Consider the following 12,415-nt stretch of genomic DNA (forward strand, 5'->3'; position numbering starts at 1 on the left):
GGTGTTGTGTCAACTGTTGCCATCTCTCTCTATTCAATGCCACTCTCCTGCCTTGTTCCACACTCATGCCTGATTGTTGCAGGTCTTCTCTCACACAATCCATCCACCTCTTTGCTGGATGCCCTTGTTTCCTTTTGCCTTCTTCCTGTCTCTCCCAAATCTTCTTCACCATATTGTCTTCTGCTTTTCTGCACATGCACCTGAACCACTGTAATATGTTCTCCTTGACCTTTTCTGCAATTGGAGCAACTTTAACTTCTGCACTTATGTCCTCATTTCTTCATTAGTCCCACAGTGTGTATCCTACCACCTGTCTCAGGAATTTCATCTCCATCAACTCTAGTTTCCTCAACTGCTCTGCCTTTACTGTCCAGGTTTCTGTACCATATAGCAGTACTGGACACACCATTGTTTTGTAGACCTCATTTTTCAGCTTCTTTGGCATTCTTCTGTCATACACTACCCCTGACACTCTGTGCCAGTTGGCTGCAGCCCCTCTGATTCTAACTTTGACCTCTTCATTCAAACTTCCCTTTATACTCAACCACACCTGCCAGATACTTGAAGTTGTTAACCTCCTTCACTACTTTCACTTCTATCTCAGTTATCAGCTTCTGATTTTCTCCATTTGCTGGTATTAAAACTGTTTTATCCATACTCAGTTTCATCCCATGTGCCTTCAGTTTTGCAATGCATTCCCTATCTTTTGCTGAAGTTCTTGCTCAGAGTCTGCCTGCAAAGCCACATCATCTGCATACAATAACTTTGTTGATCTATCCCCTGTGACCTAACGTAGTACACCACTTGTATGAACACTCCTAGGAGGTATACTGCATGGACATCAAAAGCTAGCTGGATTCCACAAATAATGTAATGGAGTCTTAGATAAGGTTTCACAGATCTTCTAAGATGAATGAGTGCTACAGTGTGGAATTCCCTATTGGAATTACAGAATTTAAATGATTCTTATAGTGTGGGAGGGGATGCCCTGATGAAGGTGTCTCTGATTGCTAATGTACACATTTACTCTGACAGACCTGACCCTACAGCCTGGAGTAGTTCTGCCGTCTCTCACAATACCCATTTACTAAGTACAGTAACTCCAACATCTGGGGGTCCATATTTTTGCATACTGTTGATGCTGTATGACTGTGTTGGTTAATGTGAAATTTGTATGAAATAAGCTGAATAATTTATGGGGCTGAACTTCCTTCAACTGATCATGTCAACCATCCCAGGTATAGCTGGTAAGAAAATGGTTAATCTATGTGTTGTGTCTACAATAGCCTAGGCAAGTATAGGAGATTAGTCTGTGTGTGAAAGCAGCTACCTTACCATTAGTTGATCAGAGATAAATGATCATGGATAAGGAGGTGCAGCTGTTTGTGTAGATGAAACAAGGTGGATGTGTTAATATGGGCAAATTGTTTCCCCGAATGATAACTGAAAACATATGTGATGCCCCAGTCAGCTGCAGTAATAAAAAATGATTTAAAGCCAGTGACTCAGTATCACTCAATCACAATTAAATGACCACTGTTACTGGGGTTGTGTGTGTGTGTGTGTGTGTGTGTGTGTGTGTGTGTGTGTGTGTGTGTGTGTGTGTCTCTGCCTGCATGCATGAAAGAAGCAAATTACATTAAAATGTGATGAATTTTTTTCACTTTACCAAGTGTCATAGTTGGAAGTAAGAGGGTGATGTTGGCTTGATGATCCCTGGGGGGAGTGAGGCAGACAAGGCTCATTGCAAAAAGCAGCATATCAGCCTAGTGAGATCTGTGCTGCACCTCCCAAGGGCAGTGACAGGGAGCTGGCAAGGCTTTTGTGAAGGGATGGAAGTTAGGGCACACTCCTGGTAGCAATATGACATGCATCAGTATCATCATTCTCCCGGACATTGGTTGGGTTGAGCCTGCAGGACTCTATGGATCATAAGCTGGGCTCAGATGACCTGGAGATCAATGAAAGCAGCTGGCAAAAGCTGATGATCAGCTGTGGGGAGAAAAAAATAAGTATATTTTCCCTCTGCTTACTCAAATGATTCATCTTATGAGTTTGGGTATATCCCAGACAGGAAAATATCAACGGATTATTTTACAAGCCATTATAGTTTTTTTTACCATAAAAATGCCCAGTATCATAATAAAAATTCACAAGCCTGTTCAATAGTTTTGCTGAAAGCATTTGAAACATTTCATAGACAATAATTTTTGTCATTAAACAAACCTGAATCTTCTAAAGTTAGTCTACACATTATAAGCATATTACTTCAAACATCATGATATTATAGTAGTAAGAATAGGTTTAATTCACCTCCAAAATTCCAGGGGGAGGGGTGTCAGAGAAGCCCACTTTCTCCTTTTCTTTTTATACTGATGTTGGATCCAGTTTTATCTGCACTTCCAAAGAATAATCAAAGTATTATTATTATTACTATTACTATTATTATTATTATTATTATTATTATTATTATTATTATTATTATTAAGGGAACTAAAATTAACTTTGTTTTATATGCTCATGATCTGATATTAACCATTTTCAAGTTACAGAAGCCTTAAAGTTCTTTTTCAAAAGAATTAGAAGTATTAGACGGTGCAGTGGCGCAGCGGAAGCGTTGTTGCCTCACAGCAAGAAGTTCTCCAGTTTGTGACTTGGCTGGGGTGCCTTCTGTGTGGAGTCTGCATGACCTCCATGTGTTCGTGTGGGTTTCCTCCGGGTGCTCCGGTTTCCTCCCACATTACAAAGACATGCATCTGGAGCCTTTTTCCCCGGGCCTCTGCTGAAAATTGGCTTTGTTCCAAGTGGGACTTTCCCGGTTAACAAATGAAAAATAAAATAAAATAAAAGTTAGACAATTTCCTTTACATACTTATTTTAACACCCATTGTAAAGCATATAGAACTTACCGTTAAAGATTAAATGATCTATGCTAGTGTAAACCAACCAACGTCTCTCCTCTCACCACATACCTCCACATGAACATGTCACAACTGCCTCTCCTTCCTCTTGGTTAGGTTCCTACTCTCATTATTCTTCCAACGTTCATTCCGTTTACCCCATGCCACTGCTACCATTTCCTTGCTCACAGAATCCAACAACCATGGCAACACTTGCAGCCTGCCTATCTATGACTAAGCTACAGTGAACAGTTATTAGAAAAACACACCTTTAAAATCACTCGAAATAATAACTTGCACTAAAGCTCATATCACTGACTCTCTTTAATGGCAGGTGAAAACTGCATCTATTGCTGCAAGGTTGTCTCCAAGAAGCTGTGATATACATATACAGGTCACCTGTCAACAGTTATTCTCTTCTCAGGCTAATAAAGTTGTGAAAAGACCTGCTCTTTTTCACACTATGTCTCAAACTGTACCAAAAATCACTTGGTTTAATTTAAGTACATCATATACTGACAACGGCAAACTTTAGACTTTTTCTTGTCTTTTTTTAACATCTTTATTAACATCACACATAGAATAGTTACATGGATACACTTTCAGTTATAAAAGAGAAAAAAATTATTACAAATTATTCATTTGTACACCTTGCACATATATGACTTTGTCTAACAATTATTCAATTTAACTTTATGTAGATTGTTCAGGCCCTGTCTTCCCTGTAATATCACTTCTCTTGAACATTATTTTGTGCATATAGTTCCCATTTATTTCTCTGAATCTCTTTTCTAAAGATCCCACTTCTAGTTCTTTTCTCTCCTTTACAGTGTTCAGCAATTCTGTTACAATTGGCTTTAGTTTTTATAACAATCTATCCACACATCTCCCTATTACCCTTGGTGTCTCTCAAGGCCCTGTTCTGGGCCCTCTCTTATTCACAATCTTTATCAACGATCTAAATGAAAAAATTCCTCAAGCTACCTACATACAATATGCAGATGACTCCACATTAATATGCTCCACTACTTCTGTATCTGAACTCCACTCCCTCACCCAAAAAGTGTTTAATATAGTAGAAAACTGGTTCCTACAGCGCTGCCTCCTCCTGACCCCCCCCCCAAAAAAAACAAAACTATTGCTCTTCACTCCAACGCAAAAGTCCCCCCCAATAAACTTCACAGTTATATCTAATAATGGTGCTATCATATCTCCTGACCCAACCACAAAACTCTTAGGAGTAATAACTGACCACAACCTTAACTTTGACACACACATTAACACAAGAATAAAATCAGTGAATAGAAAACTAGGCTCCCTCTATAGGATGAAACCCTTCCTTACTCCAACAGCTACAACTACTATTGCTCACACCCATCTTATCTCCACCTTCCTCTATGCCTCACCCATTTATACCAATCTATCCAAAACTAACCTCAACAAACTGGCAACCTCCTATAATAACATTGCCAGATTTGCCACTGACTCCCCATTTAGAACCCACCATTGTCACAATCTAAAACAGCTAGGCTGCCCGGAACTGCATAATCAGCTTCAGTTTCACCAACTTATTATTGCCCAGAAGAACCTTCATCATCCTAGTAATACTCCAATACTCACTAGCCTTATCACCCCTACAAATATATTACAACCCTATTCGCAACTAAATTACTGGTATCCATTCATAAATCCAACAATAAGGCTGGAGACTCACTTTTTTCCAACACCGTGGGGAAAACCTGGAACTTGCTTCCCAGTGAACTCTCATCTCTTTCCTCAACACTACTTTTCAAAAAGCAACTTAAAGTTTACCTTAATTCTCACTGGCTATGCTCATGCACTATCCCAGACTAATAATCCCCGCCTGCTATGCTCACTGCTTGCTTATCTCACTACTGCTGCTCTCTGTCTACCTCCTTCATGAACCTCAGAGAATATGATCTGTAAGCTACTTAAGCCTGTCTTGATTTAATCTTTCTAGGGAACTTCTACAGAGTATGAACTTGCTTAGCAAGCTAGCAACTGTATAGACATATCCCTACCAGAAATGTTCTTGTTTCTTTTTTTAATATGTTACCTTTATGAATACAATGTTATTATGTAAAATTGCATTTCTGGTCTTAATATTGTACTGTACTTATGTTGCTATTACCTCTTTAGTGGAGCTTATCTCCCCTGGCCTCTACTGAAAATGGACATATATCCAGTTAGACTAGCCCAGTCAACAAATGTAAAATAAAAATAAAATAAATAAATACATTTCCATTTCCTATTAAATGCCTTTTTGCCAGCTAGTAGCATTACATTAAGCAGGGCCTTACTGTGACTAGATAATTCAGTTTCTATATCCCATCTCAAAAGAATAATTTCCTTAGGTAAAATAATCTGTTCCTCCAATATTTCTGTCAAAATACCCAGCAGAGAATTTCTAAAATGTATTAATTTGTTACATTCCGAAAAAAATGTGTTCGACATACTCATCACATCTCCTGCAATTGCTGTCAACAAGTGGAAAAATTCTCTGAAGTCTACAAGGGGTATTAAATTACCTCTGCAAATGCTTCACTGCAATGGCCCTGAACCTTCAAGATTTTGTTCAATATTTGGTATCCATACATATATCCTCCAATGGCACTTTGCATATTGCCTTTCCTTCTTATTTATCAGTCTTGTCTAACAACTTCTGACTGGGTCTTATAGCTATTCTGCATTTTTATATGCCCAAATAATTATCTTTTTTCTGTAATTTCTGCTCTAGACTAAACTATAAACTCAACAAGAGTTATCCTTTCATTTAACATTGGCCTGTCCTATTCTCTCTGCCTATACTCTTGTTATCAGTCCCTGGCAGTCTCCAGCCAGCAGTCCAGAATTCTGCTTGGCTTCATCTCATTCTAAAAATTTTCTCTCCCTGGTTATTTGCTCCCAGTACATTGGTTGCTCTGCTAATTTTCACCTGTTTGCTTTTTCAGTGCCCATTGATCGTGTTTACAACCCACTCCATTGTTTCACCATAATTTCACAAACTCCAAACAGACAAATCTTTCTTCATCTTCTAGGATCCCATTCAGACACACATTTTGGTTTCTTTTGATATCCAATGTAACCAACTTCTATTCACTATAGACTATTTGACCGATTAGTTCCACTGACCGCTGAAATGGCATCACATCATCCTACTGCTCTTTCGCAAGCTCACTAGAATCATCTCCTCCTGACGCACACTGTTTAACACAGTCATAGCAAAGTCAAAACACTACCTTCAACTGTTGCTGGAGTTCTTCTAAGGTATCTTTAACATCTGCTTTCCATAATCATGCCACTGCCAATTACTTTCCTCATTATTGATAAGATACCTATCACATTCAATCTTTTTCTTATAAAACATCTTTTTTTCACTAGATCTGAAGCCATCCTAAGGGGGTGATGTGAAAGACCCTCACTCTAACTTCATGTAAGCTACTTCTGAGATGTTATTGCTTTAGAATTGGTATATTAAGTTGATAAGGTATGTGGACACAATATCTGAAATGGAGGATATGGGGCCTCTGACTTCCAGTTGTAGTGCTTGGATTATCTTCCTTTTGTATGGAATGATGCTTTCTTTGTTTTGACATTTGTTTTCATTGATGTTAAAGGATTTCACCCTTTGTTCTTCTATAGTGGATTCAGACTAAGAAGATAGCTGTAAAATTAATCAAATTGGCAATAAGGCCAAAGCTCCAACTTAGTGGATATGTTTCTTTAGCTGTAGGCCATTTAGTATAAGTAGCATGTAGCCCGTCCATCATTTCTTTATGCTTCACTGTTATTAGTTTAAAGTAATTTAGCATTAATCTTCTATTATATCCAGTATGCTTGCTTAACAATTCCAAACTCACTTTTCTTTCCTTCTTGTCCTAGTCAAATGCCCTGGAATACATTTTGTTTTGCAACACTGCTTTCAATTCATTGGCCTTTTAAATTCTTTGAGTAAGTGACAGTTATTTTTTTTCAGAGACATCTTTGAGACAAAAGGGGATTTTTACAGTCAGCAAGATCCTCAACTACACCAACATCCTGAGTTTTCATTATGAGATGCACTTTAAAACTAGAGACAAGCTCACTGCAGGACTCTGTCCATCATGCACAACCTTTGTCTGATGCACAGTTGTGGTCTATATCACTTAGTACCCAGACCATGTCAGTCACATTATCACCATTGTAAAATAACATTTAAGGGTTTACATCCTCAGGCAACATGGGTCACCAGTTGCTCTCTCTCTATTTCTCTGTCTCTCTGTCTCTCTGTCTCTCTCTCTCTCTCACATAGACACACGCATACACACAGAGGCAAAGGACCCAAAGTCCATTATCTAACAGGCAGACAAGGATAAATGGTCCAACCCTACCTCAAGTCTCCTCTCTGGATGGTGCCTTATTTGGAGGGGATCTCAGGATCATGTGGAAAACCTTGGACTAGCCTCAAGCCTTGGTTCCATTTCTTTATATATGCCATGTAGTGATCTAGAGGAGAAGTCTGGCAGCCTTGGGTTATCCTCCTCTATGAAGCCAGTAAGTAGGGATGTTGTTTAGGCAGCCTGGAAGTATGCTGGTTCTGCACTGTTGTCTCATAAAAGGCCAATGCTCTTTACAAGTCCCCATTAGCATGGCTAGAGCTACAGCATCTTGTCTGCATTTCTGTGCTGACTTCTGTGCGATCTCTTCATTCCAGCATGGTTGCTTGAGACTACAGAACTTTGCCATTTTACCATCTGACAGGAAGTCTAAAGTTGTGTGCAGGTATGATAAAACAGCATACAACTCTTCCATTTTAGGATTTGAGAAGGTCAGCTACACATCTCATTTGCCAAAGTTTCAGTTCCATCTTGTTAAAAACGTCTGTGGAACAGCATCAGGAATAGCTGAATCTGGGATCAAGAAGGCCCTTTTTGAAACTCCGTCTTAGCTTACTTAGTAAGTTTCCATATTGCTCACTGGCTTAGTCTGTGTCGATGTGTAGGCTAGTGCAGAAGGTGCAAGGATGGACAAGTGCAGGAAGGAATGGTAAGGTTGTTATTCCTGAAGACGAAATTATGAAACATAATGGATGCCCACTTTGAGGGAAAATGCTCTTTGGCCAACAACTCACAAAATGATAAGTGACTTCCTCAGAAGGAACAGGTTCTCACCTCTGTGGAAGGCCTGAATGACTCCCTCTCCTTAGATTTCCTATTCCTTTTTCAAGCTTGGCCAACCCTAAAAGAGGAAGAAACCTCCTTTTCACCAAAGGAGGCACTGAAACACTGTAAAACCATTCTCACTGCTATTCTGGATAAATAAATAAGAAGGGTGACCCCACTAGCAGTTGTACTATGGTCCTGGCTTTTGTCTGGAACTGCCCTAGGACTATAGGTCTCTGAGTTTTGCCCCAGCTTGGAAAACTATCAAAGCAGGCCAGTGGTTTCTAAATAAGGTCACTTTCCGCTACATCATGAAATGTACTGGCCATCCTCCAGAAAAAGCAACACCATCAAATCCAGTACTTCTCAGTGAAGCTTTTATGAGTGTGTCAGTCTTGACTGTTGTAGAGGCTGCCCCACTTTCAGAAGAAGATGTAGATTTTCTCCACATTTTCCTGGTTCCCTAAATGGATGGACAGGTTTCATTCATCTAAGCCTGGCTCTCACTAACTTCAACAGTTTATTCAATACATTTAGTTTCATATAATCAGCCCTTAAGAGCTCAACCCCCTTGCTTCCACAGGATGGGAAGATGGTATCACTGGTCACAATGGATGCCTTCTGAGCACATCAACATTTTGGGTCCACACAAGAGATTTTTGCTAGTTTACTCTGGGTAAACATCACTTCCAGGACAAATTTTTGCTATCGTGGTTTTCTTCAGCCCTCAAAGTGTTTACCGAGGTATGGGCTATAGTGGCCATTTCCTTGCCTACCATGGGAAGAATCTCCAGCTATTCCCTTAACTGAATGACTGCTTCTTGACAGTATTACCTAGTGACTCCCTGGAAATGTCCATGCCTCAGGTTCTCTCATGGTTACAATATATTAGAGAAAGTTTTCTTGAACTTTTGCTCAGAGGATTTCTTTTACAGGTGCAGAGAAATACACTCTCCAGCAATGGTTATTTCTGCCCTTAAAGAAGACCCAGGAGGTCAAGGCCTTGGTCACATGGGTGAAGAGGCAATGTAAGGGAAAAAGGAGCCTGAGATATCAAAAGATCTGCTCCTGGTGTCAGATCCTTGCTGCTCAGCCCATGAGAGGAGGGCATTTCATGCAAAGTTCTTGATGGACTTCCTTTTCTGCAGCAAAATCAGCAATAGGTTTGATAATGGAAACTTCAGCTGTGGAGTGGGGAGCTTATCTTAGCTCAAACATGTAGTCCCTTTTGGAGAGAGGCTTCATGTCCAGCAAATGGAGCTTAGAACTAGCTTCCTCAGTGTAATGGTCTTAGAGGGAAAGCTTCTATTGAAGCCTCTATTCTTCTGGTCAACAAGTCTGTTATGTGGTATCCAAATAAACAAGGAAACAGAAAGTCATACCACCTTTGCAGATAACTCATGCATACCTGATAGTGGACTACAGACAGGATCAACACTCTCACAGCTGTTTAAATTCCTGGAGAAATTAATGATCTGGCAAACTTTTTCATTTGATTCTCCTGTCCTCTTCTGCAGTGCAAATTCAAAGACCATGCCAGTCTTCTGGAAGTGGAACACTCCAGTGGTTTACCTGTTTGCCACTTAAAAGTATTTCATCCTTGTTCTTTGATAGCCTGTTCAGCACAGCAAGCAGGTGGTGGTGATGTGTGTTTGTTTCCCCCCTGCCAGTGGCACAGGACATGTAGGTTGCCATGTGTCCTTGGGTCCACAGGCACTTGTCCAAGTAATAACATTGCACACTACCTGGCATTTGATGGAATAGTAGCCCTTCCTATTGATGATACACAATCAATGGACATCACGTAGGTCCTTTATGACCACATGGGTGAAATCTATGTTGACCAACCATTCGAAGAAGTGCATAACTTCACAGAAGCCACACATGGTTGTGTCTCTCTATCATAGTGTGTTGGGCAAGCAGATGTGCTGATATCTGCAAAATGTCCAGATGTCTCCATGTCTTTGAAAAGTCCCTGTAGCCAATCTGGTAAGTGCTAAGCATACCCTGGTAGCCACAGCTATAAGAACTCCATGCATCCTTCCAGTTCCAGCCTGTGGGCCACACAATTTACCAATGCTGCCACGATTTCTCTGTCTATCCACAACCATCCCAGGACCTGCATCTTTGCTATCTGTTATGAGGTAATCCTCTGTCTGTACCATTTTTGGAAGCATGTGTAGACAGCCACACATCCAATAGACCATTGCTTGCAATTTGCAAATGCTGCATAACATATGAAACTGCAGCTGTCAGTAGTTTGTCTGGATCTACACAATGTTTTGGCGTACTTATTTTATACTTTGATACAAGTAACTGCATCATTTCAATCCTGATGACTATGAACTGTGATTTACTTGCCTTCAATTGCTTGTCATTATGTGCTTAATACATTCCAGTTATACAGTGTAATTTGCATACTTCTTTTTTGCACCTTTTGGCTGACTGCCATTTAGTGTAACTCAGTTCTATAAATTGCTACCTAGCTGCACATTCTTATTTTTGGTGCAAGATCATGCTGCGTACTTTCCCTACTGTGCACGAGAAGAACAGTAAGCTGAAAGAGGTATTGTGTAAGAAATAGGACAAGATGTTAGAAAAAATATGAAAAGCAATATGTTAAAATATGTATAAACACATAGATATATAGATATATGTGAGCAAATGAAAAAATGGAAACTGGACCTTGAGAAATGCATAATATTAAAAACAGATTGTACAGTTATGTTATGAATCAACAATATAAGACAGTTGGAACATATATCAGAAAGACACTAAAAATATATATCTATATATCCTCTCTCTCTCTCTCTCTATATATATATATATATATATATATATACATATATATATATACATGGGTCTACTTCATAACATAATGTTGAATTTCATAACATTGAGACCATAACATCGAAAATTCAAAACATTGAAAACCCAAAACATTGAAAACTCAGAACACTGAAAGTGTGCTTCATAACAGTGAAAACTACAATACATATGTAAACAACATCCTCTTCACCTATAGCAACACCTAACTGACAAACACAATTACTACTACATTTCTGCAGGGGGCAAGCCCCCCTGAACTCCCCCAAACCCCTGCTATTAAAATATACCAACTCCGAGATCGCACTACAGCAAGGAAAAGGGAATATTCCCATGTGGGGGGGGGCTCTGGTCCCCACATTCCCCATAAATTAAATATACCAACTCCGAGATCGCAATACAGTGGAAAAAAGGTAATTTCCTAACCTCACTGTATCACAATCACCATACACTGAGGTTACGAAATTAACTTTTTTGCACTGTAGTGAGATCTTGGGAGTTGGTATATTTAATTTATTGGGGATATTGGGAGTGCAGAGGGGCTTACCCCCTACAGAAACGTAATAGAAAGTGTGTATGTTAGTTAGGTGGTGTTGTAGGTGGAGGGGATCTTATTTACTTGTGCAATGTAGTTTTCAATGTTATGAAGCAAACTTTCAATGTTCTGAGTTTTCAATGTTTTGGGTTTTCAGTGTTTTGAATTTTCGATGTTATGGTCTCAATGTTATGAAATTCAACATTATGAAATTTCAGTGTTATGAAGCAGACCCTATATAGAACACTATCATATGATAGAAACCTCATTTGACTGAAACGCATTTGACTGAAACCATAAGACTGAAATTTCAAAAGACTGAAAAGTCACTTGACTTAAACCCATAATACTGAATCTCAGCATACTAAATTGTAAACTGGACCATATAAAACCAGACTAGGTGGCCCCAATGTGGGGGGACTGCAACCCCCACACCTCCCTAACTATATATAACTATATATACTAATTCCAGGATTGCACTATAGTGGGGAAGAGGGGATATATCTTTCACGTACCTTACTGTAGCTAAGTCTGTAGAATCAGAAAGAAACTCAATCCTTTGTCTCTTAGCAGGGGAAGGCAGGCTTCCCATAATTAGGGCGATAAGGTCTTCAACCATTCTAAGCATTTGTTTTTGTGGCATGGGAGCTTGAGCATGCGCTTTGGCCATCAGTTTTCTAGGTGTAGTGCGTACTCTGGGCCTGAGAAACTCAATAATTTTAGCTGAAAATTAAGTTAGTTGAAAATGAAGTTGTTGGTTTAATGCGAACATTGGTAGGTCAGAATGCAGCCTGCACAGCGGCTCCGGACCCATCCAAGGTAGAGAAATCTGCAGGTTCCATAGTCAAAGAAGCATCTCGCGGCATACCAGACTCCAAATGGGTCTCAGCAGAAGCCTGTGAATCTGTAGAACTGGGCATCAGGGGCTGCAAAGGCGCCTCACTGAGTACCGGCGGACTGGCAACTAGCTTAACGGAAGCATCGTCGGCAGT

General features: G+C 39.7%; 1 protein-coding gene across 5 annotated transcripts in view; it reads right to left on the reverse strand.

Moving 5' to 3' along the window:
- The window catches only part of RIPOR3 (RIPOR family member 3), an 856,049-nt gene that overhangs the window by 643,116 nt on the left and 200,518 nt on the right, over positions 1–12,415 (reverse strand). The window contains exon 2 of one of the 5 annotated variants that reach the window (XM_044089950.1): positions 2,314–2,394. The exons of the other annotated variants lie outside the window; for them this stretch is intronic. The gene's annotated coding sequence lies outside the window, so the exon portion shown is untranslated. The remainder of the gene's footprint in view (positions 1–2,313; positions 2,395–12,415) is intronic. 5 annotated transcript variants of the gene reach the window in all.

This window comes from Protopterus annectens, chromosome 12.part0, assembly GCF_019279795.1.
Source record: "Protopterus annectens isolate FY-2018-M chromosome 12.part0, PAN1.0, whole genome shotgun sequence".
NCBI classification, from domain to species: Eukaryota; Metazoa; Chordata; order Ceratodontiformes; family Protopteridae; genus Protopterus; species Protopterus annectens.